Source organism: Protopterus annectens, chromosome 13.part0 (assembly GCF_019279795.1).
Source record: "Protopterus annectens isolate FY-2018-M chromosome 13.part0, PAN1.0, whole genome shotgun sequence".
NCBI classification, from domain to species: Eukaryota; Metazoa; Chordata; order Ceratodontiformes; family Protopteridae; genus Protopterus; species Protopterus annectens.
In genome coordinates this window covers 1,258,072,526-1,258,089,081 of record NC_056747.1, presented here as the reverse complement: position 1 = coordinate 1,258,089,081, position 16,556 = coordinate 1,258,072,526, and the positions used below count along the sequence as shown (strand labels likewise).

Sequence of the window (16,556 nt, the reverse complement as noted above, 5' to 3'; positions counted from 1 at the left end):
CTGCTGTAGGGTCAGCATTTTGAATTTTGGAACAATGAGAAATGTGTTTAAGGCGGACAGGTCGAGAATAGGCCTCCAAGTCTTTTCTTTTCTTGGTACCAGGAAGAGTCTGGAGTAAAATCCCTTTCCTTGTTCCGTAGATGGTACCTTTTCCACAGCTCTCATTCTTACTAATTGAGCTATTTGTTTTAGAGCTTCTGTCTTTTGATTTGGTGGTAGGTTTGGCATTCCTCTTTTTCCTGGTAGAGTATGGAAATGAAACCTGTACCCTTGGTCTATAGTTTGCAAAATCCACTTGTCCCTTGTGATGTAATGCCAGTTCTTTGAAAATAAGGCTAGCTTTCCGCCTAAGGGTGCTGCTAGCTGTTCCCTGGTAGGCGGTGTCAGAGCCAAGTCACTGTGATTGTCCTGTTGCAGTGGTAGTGGCTGTGTCTGTGCCTCGCTGGTTGTTGCCCTGCCACTGGCGTCCCCTGTAGGCACCCCTGGATTGATTTCTGCCTCTTGTACGCCTATTCCTGCCTCTCTGTGCTTTAGAGGAGTCTGGAAAAGACCAATTTTTGGAAGGCCAGTTCCTGCTGAACCTTGGAGGTTGGACCTGTAAGAAATCTTTGACTGTTTGGACAGATTTAGCTTTCTCTTCCTTTTTCTTCAGTACCTGCTGAGCAGGAGAACCAAATAAATTGACCTTGTCCATGGGAGCATCCAAAAGTTTTGATTTAACATGATCCGGCAAGGCCTGTTCTTTCAACCATGCATGCCTTCTGATAACTGTGCCAGTCATGGCTGATCTAAAGGAAGCCTCCAGTGCATCATAGCCGCATTTTAAAGAATGGTTACTAACTTGCTGAATGTTATTCACCATTTCCAGAACATATTTCTTATCTAAAGATTCATCAGAGGACAGTTTCTTAGTTAACTGATCAAGCATAAACTCCTGATATTGGATCATATGAAACTGACAGTTCAAGGCCCTAGCTGACAGAGTAGCAGAGGTGTATACTTTTTTTACCCCATCTCTCTAAGGACCTGGAATCCCTTTCAGAGGGGAGGGGATTTTTAGTAGCGGTAGATGCTACTGCCTTAGGCCCCTGGGAGATAGTCTTGGGATCTGCAAAAGGAGCCTTGTATAAATGGTGATGTGTGTCTGGGACCCTGTAGAACCTATCGGGTTTAGCAGGGGCTGGAGGTAAAGAATCAGGAGCAGTACAAGCATCATTGAATGCATCATCTACAACAGAAAGTACTGGAGGTATAGCTAAAGGCCTATGTTGAGGTAAATGCAAAAAGGTCCTAAGCCTTTTCCTGGAGTCTGAGAAATCTTGGCCCTGCCACTGAAATTGTTCACTCATGGCATGTAAGGTTTCCCCAAAGGAAAATTCCTCAGGTGGAGAGGCAGAAGGGATAGACTCTTCAGCATCAGAGTCTTCGTAAGGAGAATAAGGAGCCTCTGGAGGGTCTGTATTGTCTGAATCATCAGAGGAATCATCGGTGGACACTGGCTCAGGGAGCTCTGCTCTAGGTCTCTTTTCTGGAGGAGGATGAGAGGCCCTGTCTGGATGAGGTTGGGATCCCCTTATTAAAGAAATGAGATCCTCTGCTAGAGAAAGCATTTGGGAACTGGAGCTGGGCCTGTGAGAGGGGGGCTTAACAGGCACAGACTTAGAAGTTTTGGCTGCTTTAGCCCTGGCAAAGGCCTTAATGGACATGGCTGCAGGAGGCCTAGCAGCTCCACGTGAAGGGGTAGATACATCCAAGGGGATAGTGTCCGATAATTCCTGAGAAACCACAGCAGTAGGTTGTATTTCAGAGGCCAATTCTACCAGGCTAGAAGAGGCCTCGGTAGAAGGCATGGTTTCGGCTGAAACAAGGACCGCTTGCTCTGTTTCGGCCGAAACAGAGACACTCGCGGTCTGCTTAACCGCGGTTTCGGCCGAAACAGAGACACTCGCGGTCTGCTTAACCGCGGTTTCGGCCGAAACCGCAGACCGCGAGTGTCGGTCCTTTTCTTTGCGTTTTTTGGCAATTTGTGTAGTCGGAGGATCCGACGGCATAATATACGCAAAATCAGAGCCGAAAAACTGCTCAGCAAACTCCGACCGACGTCTAAGCGTCCGTCGGTTAAAAGAAGCACAGGCTAGACAAGCTACTACGTCGTGGTCTGGGCCTAAACAAGGTAAGCAGTAAGAGTGGAAATCTTTATGAGGTATTTGTTTCCCACAAGTTAAACAGTTATTCACTTTTTCTGACATCGGCTGAGGCAAGAAAGAGTCCCCAACGGGTACTTAGCTTTTAGAAGTCTTCAAAGTAGTATTCGTAGAGTAATCTCTGGATCTGACCGACCGGCACTTGCGAACAGCTTCTGCTTGAGCCACGGCAAGAAAGACTGAGGAAGATGGCGTCGGCTGATGCCTTTATACCCGAAAAACTGCAGCTATGACGTCGGGTGAAGTGCGACACCAGCCGAGGCCAGACCCAGACTTTGGAATCCGGCCGACCGAAGGGCTGCCTGACGACAGGACAACCCATTTGTTAGGATTGCAGATGCATCCTTGAAGGACATCATGGGAATAGTGGATGCCATGAACCCCAAGAGGCGAAAAAAGTACAGTTGTGTGCACTTACCATAAATGTAGATGTTCCAGTGTATTCACTGTTGCAGTCATCACACTTGGGGTATCTGCCTGCAAGTAGCCCTCAGTTGGCCTGAATACCAGAGTCTTGGGATTTCTGCGTCAGATGCTTTCGCTTCTTCCATGATGTCAGGAGTATAAAACATGCAGCCGACACCATTACATCAGTTTTTCTTGCCCCAGATGTCAGGAGCCCCAAGATAGGAAGCAATTACATGGTGTGGAACACCCCCAGTACAAAGTAAATACAAATGTTATAATATATAGCCAAACAAAAAGGATAGGTAGAAATATTGAGAAGTCAGGGGGCTGGAGGGAGGGTAACCAGGACTGCAACAGTGAATACACTTAACATCTACATTCATGGAAAGTGTAAGCAACTGTAGTATGTTTTGCGTTTCACTACTGCAGTCATCACACGAGTGATTCCCAAAGCCAAGGAAGGGTGGAGGCAGTTGAGAAGCGTTAGGACTGGCAAGCAGGCCCTGTAAGACTGCGGTGGCAAATCCAGCTCTGGATTTAGAAAAGATAGGCAAGTGGCAATGCTTGGTGAAGGTGTGTACAGAGCTCCAGGTTGCAGCTTCCAGGATGTCCCTGGTAGGGACTCCCCTGAGAAACTGTAGAGGTTGATGTAGCCCTAGTGGAAGGTGTTCTGATTCCCTGTGAGGTAGGCTTCCCATAATGTTTGTAGCAGAAATGGATGCAGTGTGCTATCCATTTAGAAATGGTTTGCTTTGAAATGGCCCTGCCCTCTGCCCCAGTAGCAAAGCTGACTAGCAGCTGGTCAGATTGTTTTGAAAGGTTTAGTCCTGTCCAGATAAAACCTAAGCTGCCTGTGCAGGTCCAGGGAGTGTAGGATCCTTTCACCTTTATTCAGAGGATTAGGGAAAATGGTTGGCAAATGAATGGATTGGTTTAAAGCCACACTAGACACCACCTTGGGCATAAATGATTGGTTAGTCCTGAGGGAAACCCTGTCCGCATGGAAAATGAAAGGTTCCACGGCCATAAGGACCTGCAATTCAGACACTCTTCTTGCTGAAGTGATGACGGAGTAAAGCCGTTTTCCAGGATATGAATTTAACTCTGCTGTATCAAAAGGTGGAAGCGTGAGCTTCTCCAATAAAAAGCTAAAGTCCCAGGCTGGAATGGGAGCGCTCCTGGGGGGACTTAAATTTTTGTCTCTTCTCAGGAAATGGTCAGACCAGAGGACAAGAAAAGAGGGGTGGCTCAGTATTATAATGAGCTGAGATGGCAGTGGTATGAATCTTAACTGAAGAGAAGGACAGGCCTTTGTGGAGCATTTCTGCTAAGTAATTTAGTATATGAGGTAAGCTTGGCACAGCTGTGTCCATTCCCCGAGACTAGCTCCAAGAACATCATCATTTCGACTTTTCTGAATAGGATTTTCTGGTACTGGGCCTCCTTGCCTCAAGAATGATATCCAGCACCTGTTTAATGAGGGTTGCTGGTGATGAGTTCAGGGGATGAGCCAGGCTGATAGGTTCAGGGTTTGTAGCTGAAGATGCAAAATCTGGCCCTCCTGCTGGGACAGCAAGGAAGGGGTCTGAGGCAGGTGCCATGGTGGCACTACTGTCAGACTGAACAAAAGTGGGTACCAGTGCTGGCATGGCCAGTCTGGTGGAATCAGGATTGTCCTTGGCTTGTCCTGTTTGATCTTTATTAAAACCTTCGAGAGGAGGAGCAGAGGGGAAAAAAGCATAGATTAGGTTCATAGGTAGATACTAGGCTATCTGCCTAAGGGGATTTAAAAGGCTAGCCAGAGTGTGTCAGCTTTCGCTACCCCATTAACTGATCCTCTGTCAAGCACAGCCAATGAAGTGATCCCAGGAGTGTATTTCCTGTTACCTATCCACTAGTCAAGGTTTCTCTTGAAGAGTGTTAATGAGGGGCTCTGCCTAATGTAGTTTGGAATTTTGCTCCAAAGCATGGGGAGTCTCTGACAGAATCTATCCCTCCAGCATGTTCTATTTATTGTTGTGGTGAGATTAAGCTCACTAGAGCGTGTGGCTCGCAGTAACTTGGATTTCTTTAGGTGGATCATGTCCCATCAGTTCTGAGTTGGACATGGCTTTGTAAGTCAGGCAGAGATCACCTATGAGTAAGCGATATGCCACTGAGTACAGCGGGAGTTTTTTCAGTCTGGCTGCATAGGATATATGTTTGAGGCCAGTAATCATCTTGGTGAGGTACATTTGTGGTCTTTCCAGCAGTTGGAAGTGTCTTGTGAGGTACATAAGAAATGGGGTATTGTACTCTATGATCGGTCTGAGTGATGAGTAGAGGGGCACTATAACCTCTATTTCTAGACGCGAACCCTTCAGTAATTAGATGGGCCACACAGGATTTCCTAACTTCTTTGGCAATATGATTGTCAAAGGAGAGACTACCATCTACCTGGGTCTCCAGATCTCTTATTACGTCTTCTGTATTAAGGGGGCTGCCACCTATGTGGTAATTTGTGGGTGTTTTGTTTTTCCCAAACGGGATGACGATGCATTTTTTGGCATTTAAGCTTGAGGCCATGACTTTGACACCAGGTGTCCGTCTCAGTAAGACTCTTTTGGAGGATGTCCGTGTCAGCCGGACAGTCATTTATTGCTCCCAGTTTGCAGTCCTCTGCGAACCTGGTTAGCCACAGTCCTCCTGTGTTGGCTTGTACTTCTGAGAAGTATATGCCGAACAGCAGGGGTCTCAGGAAAGAGCCTTGTTTGACACCGCTTGACTGGTTTAGAGTCGGACCTGGAGCCCGCTATTCTTACCATGCGAGTTCTGTCTGTAAGCCAGTTGGCAACCCATCTTGTGACGTAGGGGTTTTATGTTCAGGCTAGTGAGCTCTTCTGTAATACCAGAGTGGAGAAGGGTGTCGAAAACCATGATCTCTCCTTAAAGCTGAAGTGGGTTGGGTCAAGTGTTTGTAGATTCCCAATGTCTTTGTTAACGAGTTCCATGATGATGCGCTCCATAGCCTTGCAGACCAGGCTAGTCAGGCTTATGGGACGATAGTTACCAGGGTCAGTTGTGGCCCCCTTCTTTCTGGAGAGGAATAACCGTTGCTGTGCACCATTCCATGGGCACGTAGCCTGTGCAGAGGCGGAGGTTGAACAGCGTGTTTAGGTGGGGGGGTTAGTTCGTTCTGTAGCTCGTGCAAGACGCAGCCTGGGAAACCATCTGGTCCCATTGACGCTGTGTTTTTGGCTTTTGAAAGGGGTATTTTCACCTGTGCGTCTGATTTTTGGGACACTACGCTTTTCCACTATTGTTGTGGGCCCTTTTGGAGGTGAGAGGGGGGTGAAGTTTGCACTGAATCTGCCAGGATGTTGGCAATCACAATAGGTTCAGTATATTTTGTGCTATTTTGCACTAGATCAGTGCATATCTGTGAGTTGCCACTTAGATTCTTAACATAGTTAAAGGCTTTGTGGTCATCTTTTGAATCCTTGGCTATTTTCTTTCGAAGTTGGCCTTGGATGATTTCATGAGGGACCTTAGTTTAATGATACTGATCAGGGAGGTCTTTCCTTCTTTGGATATGTTTTTTTTTCTGAACGTTCCCCTCCTTCTATTCATAGGTTAGTACTAGGCTAACTGCCCTTGCGAGCCATTGGAAGCCTAGCCAATTATCCCTTGTGAGACGCAAAACCTGCACCTTGTGTTTGTAAGGCAAACACCATAACCATTAGGCCATCCTCCAAAACCCCTACTGTACAGCCTATTTATGGCAGGGGTCCACCAAACTAGTTTCATTCTCTTAGGCGAGTCTTGGTTTTGGTAGGGATGGCATGATCCCTGCATCCTTGTAGGTGCTTATAGAGTGCATTTGTAAAGGTTTCTACATCTTGGGCAGCGTTATCCTATAGCGTGGGGGCTGTGAAACTAACCACCTCTGTCTTAAGTAAGGTGAAGCTTCCTTTAGAAAAGTTTTTTTTACTGTTGTTTCCTTAGATGGGGGTGGTGGTGGGGTGTGGACATCCAGAGTGATTAGTTTATGGTCTGATCTAACCAGTGACGGGTTGCCCTCAGGTGTGGAACACTTGTCAACAATGTAGATGACCAGGTCCAATACATTTTCACATCTGGTAGGGGAGTTTACCAGCTGATCCAGGGCATTTGAGATGATGGAACTCCAGGAAGCGCTGGGCCTGGGAGTTTGTACTCTAGTAGTTTTCCCAGTGAATGGTAGGGTAATTGAAATCGCCCAATATCAGGGTGTTCCGTAGGATCTTTATGTTTTCCAGTGTCTGCAGAAAGGTGGCATGGTGGTCCTGAATCATGGAGGGTGATCTGTAGCAGGTCACAATTTGCACTGCAGATTTGCCCGATGTTAGTTGCACATGGATGATCTCAGAGGTATCATGCAGCGCCACTAACCTGGAGGTGTAGGTATCCTTGATGAATATGGATACACCCCCTCCTTTTGTGTTTCGGTCAGTGTTCTGTGGCCGAAACGTGTGGTATGAGTTGTAGCCTGGTAGTGCTGGCGTGCTCTCTGGAGCCTTGAACCAGGTTTTAGTTACTGCACAGATGTCGACGTTCTCCATACTGAGGAGTGCTTCGAGCACATGCATTTTGAGATTTAAACTCCTGGCGTTGAGCAGCATAACACTCAGATTTTGTTAATTGTGCTGTTTACAGAGGTGGGTATGACTTTCAAGCCTTGCCTAAAAAAAGCACTATGGGGGCAGCAAGAGCCTTGGCCAGTATTTGAATGCCTACGGGAGACAGGTGCAATCAGTCTCTTGCAAAGCAACGCAGCTTGGAGAGCATGTCGTCCCAGGCTGACACACCGGATCCCCCCTTTAAATGACACCAGAAGCTTAGCCAATTGTTGAAATTTATCAATTTTTCTTTATACTGAAGTATCATTCTTGGTGAGGGCAGGATGTTACTCAGGGTCAGGGTCATACCAGCCTGGGCTACATGACCAGAGAGCTCTTCCATGTCTCTTTTCATGTAGTCCAGGGAGGTACGTCTCAGATCGTTCACACCATGAACAATGACAGTCATATTTGTACTTGTTCTGGAGTGACCCGAGTGCTTGTGTTATGTGGCAGATTCTGGCTCCCAACAGGCAACTAATAGTAACCTTCTGCTTGTCCAGCCTAGTGAGTGGAACGTCAGTGTGACTGACTCTAGAGTCACCTATTACTAGTGTGTTAGGTATGTTATTTCGCCTTAAGGGCTGTGACTGTGCGGCACACTGATTTTGTGTTTTATGTATTGTCTGGTTTGTGAGATATGCAGGTTGTTTGGGCGTCTGCTTTGGAGGTCTCTGATGCTTTGGCAGGTTTTTATTTAGAGTCTTAGAGTATGATTTTGTGTATTTATGTTTATTTTTTGCCAGTGCTGTTTTAGTAGGTCTGTGTGTGGCTGGAGTTGTGGTGCAAGTGTTAACCTACTCCTCTTGACTGTCTGTTCAAGTCTTGGGTGGAGACAGTCGAGCTTCCAGTTTGGCTGTATAATTGCATCTCTCACATATTGCAGTGCTTTGTGGTAGGAGAGGAGAGGGCTGTCAGTGTACAAGAGGCAGTTGTAACATTGCCTCAGGATACCCAGATTCACCAGCTGGACTGAAGAGTACACCGGAAATTGCCCTTTGGTCATGCCTGAATAGTTGGGTGAGCTACTTAGTCGCTTGGTTGGTGAGGGGTGAACAAAGAGCCTTGCCCTGCTGGGCCAATCAGTGTCAGGGTTACATTAGTGCTTGCTATTAGGTCTGAGCAAGTGCTGGGCTGTAGGATGCTTTTTGAGTGCTTAGGTTGAGAGTTAGACTAGTTTCAAGGGAAAAACTGAAGGAGACTTAGTGGAGCCGGGAATAATTTAACCGTAGCTAACCGGCGCTGCCGGTGCGCAAAACCACGCAAACGCAGTTTTCATAGTAGGGAAATGAAAGAGATAGAAATTAGCCCAAAACGGCCAATAAACGACTTAACTTCTGGGCTGGATCCACCCCTCCAGGGACAGATAGGTTGCTCAAAGCTCCCCTCCCTCACAGGTGAACAGAGAAACATCCTTCTATCAAAGTAAGGTATGGGCAACTCAAACTAGTATCACAGCCCTGAATTCAGCACTAGCCTGAAAACTGGACTATACTAGCTTAGAAAGGTGGGAAACGATGTTATGTACTCACCATCATGTTTGATGTATGTAGTCCATCTCGCCTCACATTCTTACCCGTGGGTTCGGAGCCGAATGTCGGCTCCGACTCTGCCAAACTTTTTTTAGCTCAAAGTCTTTCTATTGGCTGGGCTAAGATGGTATCCCATGCTGCACTGCTCTCTATCCCCAGGTCTAGTATGCTGCGAGCACCAGCACTCATTCTCCATAACACCACCCAAGGAAAACAACAAACCAAAAATGAAGGGAGCTCTGAAACCAGACCTAACCTCCAGAATGGGGGAAGGAGGGGGGTAAGTAAGAATGTGAGGAGAGATGGACTACATACATCGAACGTTATGGTGAGTACATAACTTCTTGATGTTATGTAGTCCAATCTTGCCTACATTCTTACCCGTGGGACAGCGTCCCCAGCACCTAAATCCTGGGAGGTTCAGTGGAAAATATTCCTGAGCACTGTGGAACCAAAGGAAGACCTGCCCCCTAGATACCACACCCAACTTGTAATGAGTAACAAAGGTGTGAGGAAATGCCCAAGTAGCCGCAGCACAAATATCATCCACAATCTGGCCTGAAAAGCTGCAGATATTGATACAGAGTAGAGTGAGCCTTCACCCGGAACTGTAAATCTTTATCCCCTGAGGAATACATGAAAAATACAATTGGAAATCCACCTGGACAACGTGACTTTGGAGACAGGGGACCCAATTCTGTTTTCTGAACAGGAAACAAACTGATCAGATTTTCTGAGGTATTTCGTTCTGTGCAAATAAAACCGTAATTGTCTGTGCACATCCAAGTGATGAAACTTGAATTCTGCCTTGAGAATTGGGGAAAAAACACTGGCAATTCAATAGATTGGTTAAGGTTACTGACTGATGCCACTTAGGGAAGAAGAGGTGTTCGGTCTGAGAGAAACCCTGTCCTTATGAAAAACCAAATAAGGGGGTTTTGATTGATAAAGCTTGAAGCTCCGAAACGCGTCTGGCTGACGTGATGGCTACTAAAGAGAGTCTTCCAAGTTAAGAATTTTAAATCGCAAGTGGCTGCAGGCTCAAAGGGGGATGAAGCAAGTCCCAAGGCATAACAGTTTCCGATACCAGAGGACGAAGTAACAAAGTGCCCTTCAGGAAAGCCTTACACAGTCTTATGTGCCATCAGGCTAGGCTAGTCTGCGACAAGAAAAGGTAGAAATCTCTGCCAATTGGACTTAAAGTTGCGGCCGCTGAACCCTGGTTAAAGAGCAGAGACAAGAACTCCAGTACAGACGAAATTGGAGCTGTGTAAGGGTCAATCTTTTTGGCATGTGCCCAGATTGAAAACCTCTTCCATTTGCTGTAATAAAACTTCCTGGTAGAGGGCTTATGAGAGAAGATAAAATATGAACCACCTCCGGCGAAAAATGAAGCCTAACTAAAGGCAGAAGTGGAGTAGCCAGGCTGTCAACCGGAGGGTGCGAAGAGAGGGATGGTGCGAAGAGAGGGATGGAGCTGCCCTGACATGTGTCAGTAAGTCTGGTTGTGGGTCCAGAATCCAAGGAGCGTCCATGAGACAAGGATGGAGAAAGGGGAACCAAATATGATGAGGCCAGTGAGGGGCAATCAGAATCATTCTGCTTCCCAAGGATTGCGCTTTCTGAATAACCTTTGACAGCAAGGGACTGGAGGGAAGGCATATAGTAGACCGGAGGGCCAATCGTGGACTAGCGCGTCCCTGGGTGACTCCCCCTGAGGGGGGATCAACGTGACTTAGCTGCTGCATTTGGCATTGAGGGGGCTGGCAAAAAGGTCACAGTAAGGCTGACCACACCTGCAGAAGATCTGTTCCACAACTTGACAGTTCAGGGACCACTCGTAAGGCATCAGAATAGCTCTGCTTAGCCTGTCTGCGATGACACTGGACTGCCCCGGAATGTGCGTTGCCACCAGAAAACGTTGGGAAGACACTGCCACACTCGCATGACCTCTCTGCAAAGGGGGTAAAGACTTGGTTCCTCTCTGCTTGTTCAGATACCACACCACTGACATATCTGAGTGGATTGCAATAGTCCTGAGAGGAAGAAAACTCATGAGTGCTTGCAACACTAGTAGCGCAGCTCTCATTTCCAGGACATTGATATGCAGATGCATCTCATGCTCTTGCCATGTGCCTAGGACTGTCCTGCCTAGATAATGCCTCTCCACCCCATGTGGGAGGCATCCATGGTCACCGTGGCAACCGAGGGCGCAGGAACGAAGGGCTTTCCCGCATTCAGGATGTCTGTGCAAAGCCACCAACTGAGATCCTGTTTGCACCTGTGAGTAGAATAGGGTGAGAAAGTGGAAAACGGAGACCACTGGGCAAAGAGTAGCCTTGCCAGAGGGACTAACATGATCGTAGCAGCCATTGTCCCCAACAGTAGGAGGACCCATCTTGCCTTCGCTCTTCTCAGAGGGAGCATGGCGTGAACTTGTTGTAGGACTGATTGTTTCCTGTGGTAGAAACGCCCACATGAGGACGGTGTCTAGTTCAGTGCCTATAAAAGTGACACGCTATGAGGGCAACAAAGCAGATTTTTCCCAGTTCAATGTGATGCCCAACTGTTGACATAGGTTGATAGTAGCGTCCCTGGTCTGAAGTAGTAGATGCCTGATGGTGGCAGTAAGGAGCCAGTCATCCAGATATGGAAAACACTTGGAATCCCTGACGTCTCAGGTGAGCAGTCACCACTGCCATGCATTTGGTAAACACCCTGGGAGCTGTGGTGAGACCAAAGGGCAGGGCTCGAAAATGAAAACTACTGGCTCCCAGACGGAAGCGTAGGTGACTTCTGGATGCCGTCCATCTTTATGTGGTAGTAAGTATCCTTGAGGTCGATGGAGCACATCCACACTTCTTTTCCCAACAATGTGAGAATAGACTGCAATGTGACCATTCGGAAGTTGGACTTTTGCACATGGGTATTCAACTGACAGATCCAATATGGGTCTCAGGTCCCCTGTCCTTTTCGGCATCAAAAAGAATGTGGAGTAAGTCCCTAATCTGATCTGGTCTGAGGGGACATGTTGGATGGCTCCTTTTTCTAGCAGCTTTGAAACTTCTGAAGCTGCGTAATCCCTTTGACTGGGTGGAACATCCGGGATTTTCTTGACTGGAGGGGGGATTTGACGAGAAGGGAATAACATATCCTCCGGAAATTATCCGTAGAACCCATTGGTCCTGGGTGATGTCTTGCCAGGCCTCCGGGTATACGCACAGTCGGGCCTCCCATTAGGAGCGGCGGTAGGGAGAACTACGAAAGGAATTGCGGTCTCCAGAGTTGCGGGGACCTCCTTTGCCCCTAGGGCGGTGTCTCCCTGAATAACCACCCCCTCCCTGCCTCTGGAGGGGGGCTCACCTTGTGCACTGGGAAAAAAACTCAGATTTCTTGAACCACATTTTGCCACCCCTCTGGGCCTTGGGATAAGGCCTAGAGGGAAGGGAAAAACTGACCCCTACGGCAGACAGTTTTTCCCTCTTGCTCGCACCTGGTGAGTGTGTCTTTCATCTTGGTTCTGAACAATGAGGAACCATCAAAAGGGGCGGAGAATGAAGACTTGAAGGCCTCCGCGAAAGGACAAAGGCGCATCCAGGCCTGCCGCCTAAGAACAACTCCTGAACTTGCTGCCCTACTCGTTCCTTCGGCTGTATAGGAGATTAGCCTCATGGAGGAGTTTGCAATGGAAATAAGGGTAGACAACTGAGCGTTGACCGTCTGAGCCACCGCCTCAGAAACGTTACCTGAGGGAGTATCTCCAAGCTCCTTGAGGAGATCTCTCTGGAGCCATGTAAAGTGTGATAAATAATTCAGTGACCGTAAGGTAAAGGTCGCTGAAGAAAAAGTACGCTTCCCATACTGGTCCATGGTCCTAGACTCCTTGTTAGGGGGATGGATGGTGGAAGAAGTCTTGGCTAATTCCTTCCGAGTGGCAGCTGCCACCACCATGGCATCCACTGGGACTCCCTTGGACAGAAATTCCTTATAAGGAGGAGCAGACAAATTTATTGGGTCTCCTGGGGACTGGTTCCACCGAGTCAGGGGTTTCCCACACCGTTCGAAAAACCAAATCTAGAAGCTCGAAGGGTGGAGATACCCAGGAGGTGGAGGGCTGAGCACCAAAGGCCTGCAGGAAGACACTCCTCCTCGGAGGGGGCTTTGGATGGCCAGTCACCTCTGTTTCAAAATCTCTAGGATGTCAGAGAAAAACATCCTCTGAGGATGACTTTGGGGACCACTCAGACTCCTCGAGGTCGGTGTCTGATGTGAGAGACTCATCCTGGGATGATATGTGCTTCCTCTTGCACGTCTTCTTTCTGGTTATCTCCTCAGGCAAAAACTTGAGAGGCTCTCAGAAATGTGGGGACCACTCATGGGGGTACCCTGAGGCCTTGGGGCTCTGCTGTCTAGAGACAGATAGCAATCAGAGACCTGCACCAGTGTAGTAGGGGGACAGAATGACCGACCCGCATAATGCAGCTGACTACTTGGCCAGCACGCTCTGCATGGCCTCGAAGGCTGGCCCCCCCCCAGAGTCCGAGGAACGACCAGCCTCCAAAGCCACGACAGGAGTCAAACTTCCCCGCGCTGAAGCACGGAGAGGGAGACTAGGAGCAGAGAGGCGTCTCGAAGCCTCTCCCTCAGGTCCGACCGAAGAATCCTGAGTCCTGAACCATGTGGATGGTGCCGATGGGGTCGGAGCGGACTGCACTGATAAACCAGGAGGGGCTGTCGGAACCGACCTAGGGACATCACACAGAGCCGAGCACTCCAGCTCCAAAAGCTGAGGTGTGCTCGGAGGAGAAAGTATCGAAGCAGGTTGAGGGACTGGCTCTGGAGCAGACTGGGTCGGAGCAGAGAACAATTTTGCCAGTACCGGTGACTGAAGGAATCTCTGCACCACTCTATCGACGTCCACATCTGATAAGGTCCTAGAGGATAGAGAAGGAGATTGAGACCTCCTCTCCGAAGGGGACCTGCGAGGAGGGGATACTGGCCTAATGCTAGGCGATCGGCTCCAAACAGGTTCCAAGAAAATTGGAGCCGAAGCAGGTTCCATAACAACTGACACTTCCTGCGGTCCCAAAGACAATGGAGCAAAGGATGTTAAAGCAGAATTTGCTATTTTCTCCGGTGACTCAGAGGAGACTGATGGAGCCGTAGATCTCTTTTGATTTAGAAGATTTAGCCTTGGAGCTGGAAGCACTCTCCAGACCCTCCTCGGAGGGTTTCAGAAGTCCCTCCAAAATCAATTATTCCTTTCCTGAAGAACTCGCGGACTAAAAGCATGACAGAAGCTGCACAACTCCTGCAGATGAATCCCTCCCAGACAATATACACAGACGGAGTGTCCATCGGTAATGGACATTTTGTAACTACACCTAGAGCACTTCTTGAAGCCAGAGGGCTTGTGTTCCTTAGTATCTTTGGGCACAGTTAAACAATAATAAAGCACCAAGACAATCAAGCACTGAATAAAGGGACCAACGGTCAGTCAAGGCAGGAAAAGTCTACAACACAAATACCACAAGCTCACCAAGTTAAACTAACCTTAGACAAACACAAGGGAGAAAGGAAAATACCTCTAATTTAAATGGTACTTAGTCCCAGTAAACTTAAAAGACACAAGGAAAGCAAGGGGACAGACTAGGTCCTCCAAATGAAAACGGGCCTAGCCCATTGGAAACAGCTAGAAGAATACCACAGAAAAACGGTCCAAAACAGGTTTTCCACAAGACAAGAACACACAATAGCTATTAAAATAGCTTTGTTTGCAACAAATTTCTCTGATAAGGAAGAAAAAGGGTACTTAGCCACAGCCAAGAGCGAGACCACGTCCGAGCTACGAGCGGCAAACGAGATCTGGGGATAGAGAACAAAGCAGCATGAGATACCATCTTAGCCCAGCCAACAGAAAGACTTTGAGCTAAAAAAGTTTGGCCGAGTCGGAGCAGACATTCGGCTCTGAACCCACGGGTAAGAATGTAGGCGAGACTGGACTACATAACATCAAGGAATTTTTTTTTTTGAAAAGATAAGGCAAAAACAGTAAAATCTACACTAAAACTGCTCTAAACGACTACAAACGATCAGAAAAGACCATAGCACTTTAGTGTGTAGTAAGCAAAAAAACAACTGCAGGACGAACCTCCTTGGTAACCACGAAGACCACGGCTGGAAAAACAGACTGGAACCAATGTTTCTTTCTTTAAAGGATTTATTGTGTTCTCCAAAAGTCACAAAGAAATAAATCACAGAAATGAATCAAGCGCTTTCGCCCGGGCACTCCCAGGCTTTATCAAGATACTATGCTGAGCAATTCCTTTGCTTTTATACATACACCTTAATTGCTTAATTGTTTGATTAAAACCATTTTTATTAAGAACGTTCTAAAATGTGTGTATGCTTAAAGCTATCTCCTTCCTTAAAATGACTCGTGAGTAAAACATAAAAAGTGTAGTATAGTGTTAAAATTACGTGTTTTAAATACATGAATGATGTTAATGCAGCTTATAAAGGACTTCATAAATTTAATAAATTGGTATATTTCTTGTATTCTTATAATAAAATAAACTTTAAAATGGATATTTTGTGGTACTGTGCAAAACTAGCTTGAAGTGGGACGTTCCGTTGTAAACTTTGTTGTGAAAATAAAACTGTTGTACAGTTGCACCATCTTAACTTGTGTTATGGAACACTAGTATTTTACGGACTTGTACTTAAAAATTCCTGTTAATGAGCAAAGTTATCTTCTTGTTATTAAAACAGAAAACATATGTAAACATTCTCTTGTCTATTGTGCTCTTACATAAATTATTACAATATAGATACATAAATACTTCGTTTACTTATGAAAATATCTCCTAGTTGATTCATCAATGAACATATAAAACCTCACTGTTACAGATATGAGTCCACAAATAAATAAATAAATAAATACTTTAGTGTGTAGCCTACAACAGTTGAATTTAAGCAAAAAAAAACTTTTGAAAAAGCACAGCCAGTCAAATAAGTACAATATGCGAAAAAAAAACAAGCTTTTAAATCACAATAAATGCTGGAAAAATCTGCGTTTAGGCGGGAAACAGTTACGTACAGCAAGAAAGTACAGAAAACTGATAATCACTCCAAGGTCTCTCTTCTAAGCTAGGAGGCTTGCATCAGTTTAAGGCTTTCTAGTGCTACCCAGTAGGTTACAGGAAAGATGGGAAACAAGCGCAGATGTGGTCTTTTAAACCAGAAAGATGAAAGACGGACAAACTGCCCAAATGGTCAATAAACTACAATTTCTGGGCCAAGAACCTCTCCTCTCATGGTAGACAGGCTACCTCATGATTACCACTCGCACTGATGAGCTAGAAAGCTTTCCTCCAACACAGAAAGGGTTGCGGGGCTCAGAAGCTTACCAACAAGTCCTGGGTACAGCAACCCTGTATCTGGACTAGGCTAGTTACAGGAAAGGTGGGAAACAAAACCAGAAAGTTGAAAGAGATAGAAAAAAAACTGCCCAAACAACCAATAGCTACAATTTCTGGGCCAGGAACCACTCCTTGTGGTAGATAGGCTACCTAATGCTTACAACTCCCACGGATGAGCTAGAAGGCTTCCCTCCAACAAAGAAGGGCTTGGGGGGGGGGGGGCTCAGAAGCTTACCAACAGTCCTGGCTACAGCACGTCTATCTGGACTTGATTAGTTACAGGAAAGGCAGATCAGCTTAGAATTTTTTTTTTTTTTTTTTTTTTTTACAGAAAAGCAACAGTAAATACAATTA

The 16,556-nt window shown here is 46.7% G+C and overlaps 1 protein-coding gene across 1 annotated transcript in view; it reads right to left on the bottom strand.

Moving 5' to 3' along the window:
* Positions 1–16,556, bottom strand: part of KPNB1 (karyopherin subunit beta 1) — a 2,271,876-nt gene that overhangs the window by 355,339 nt on the left and 1,899,981 nt on the right. The gene's annotated exons all lie outside the window — the stretch shown is intronic.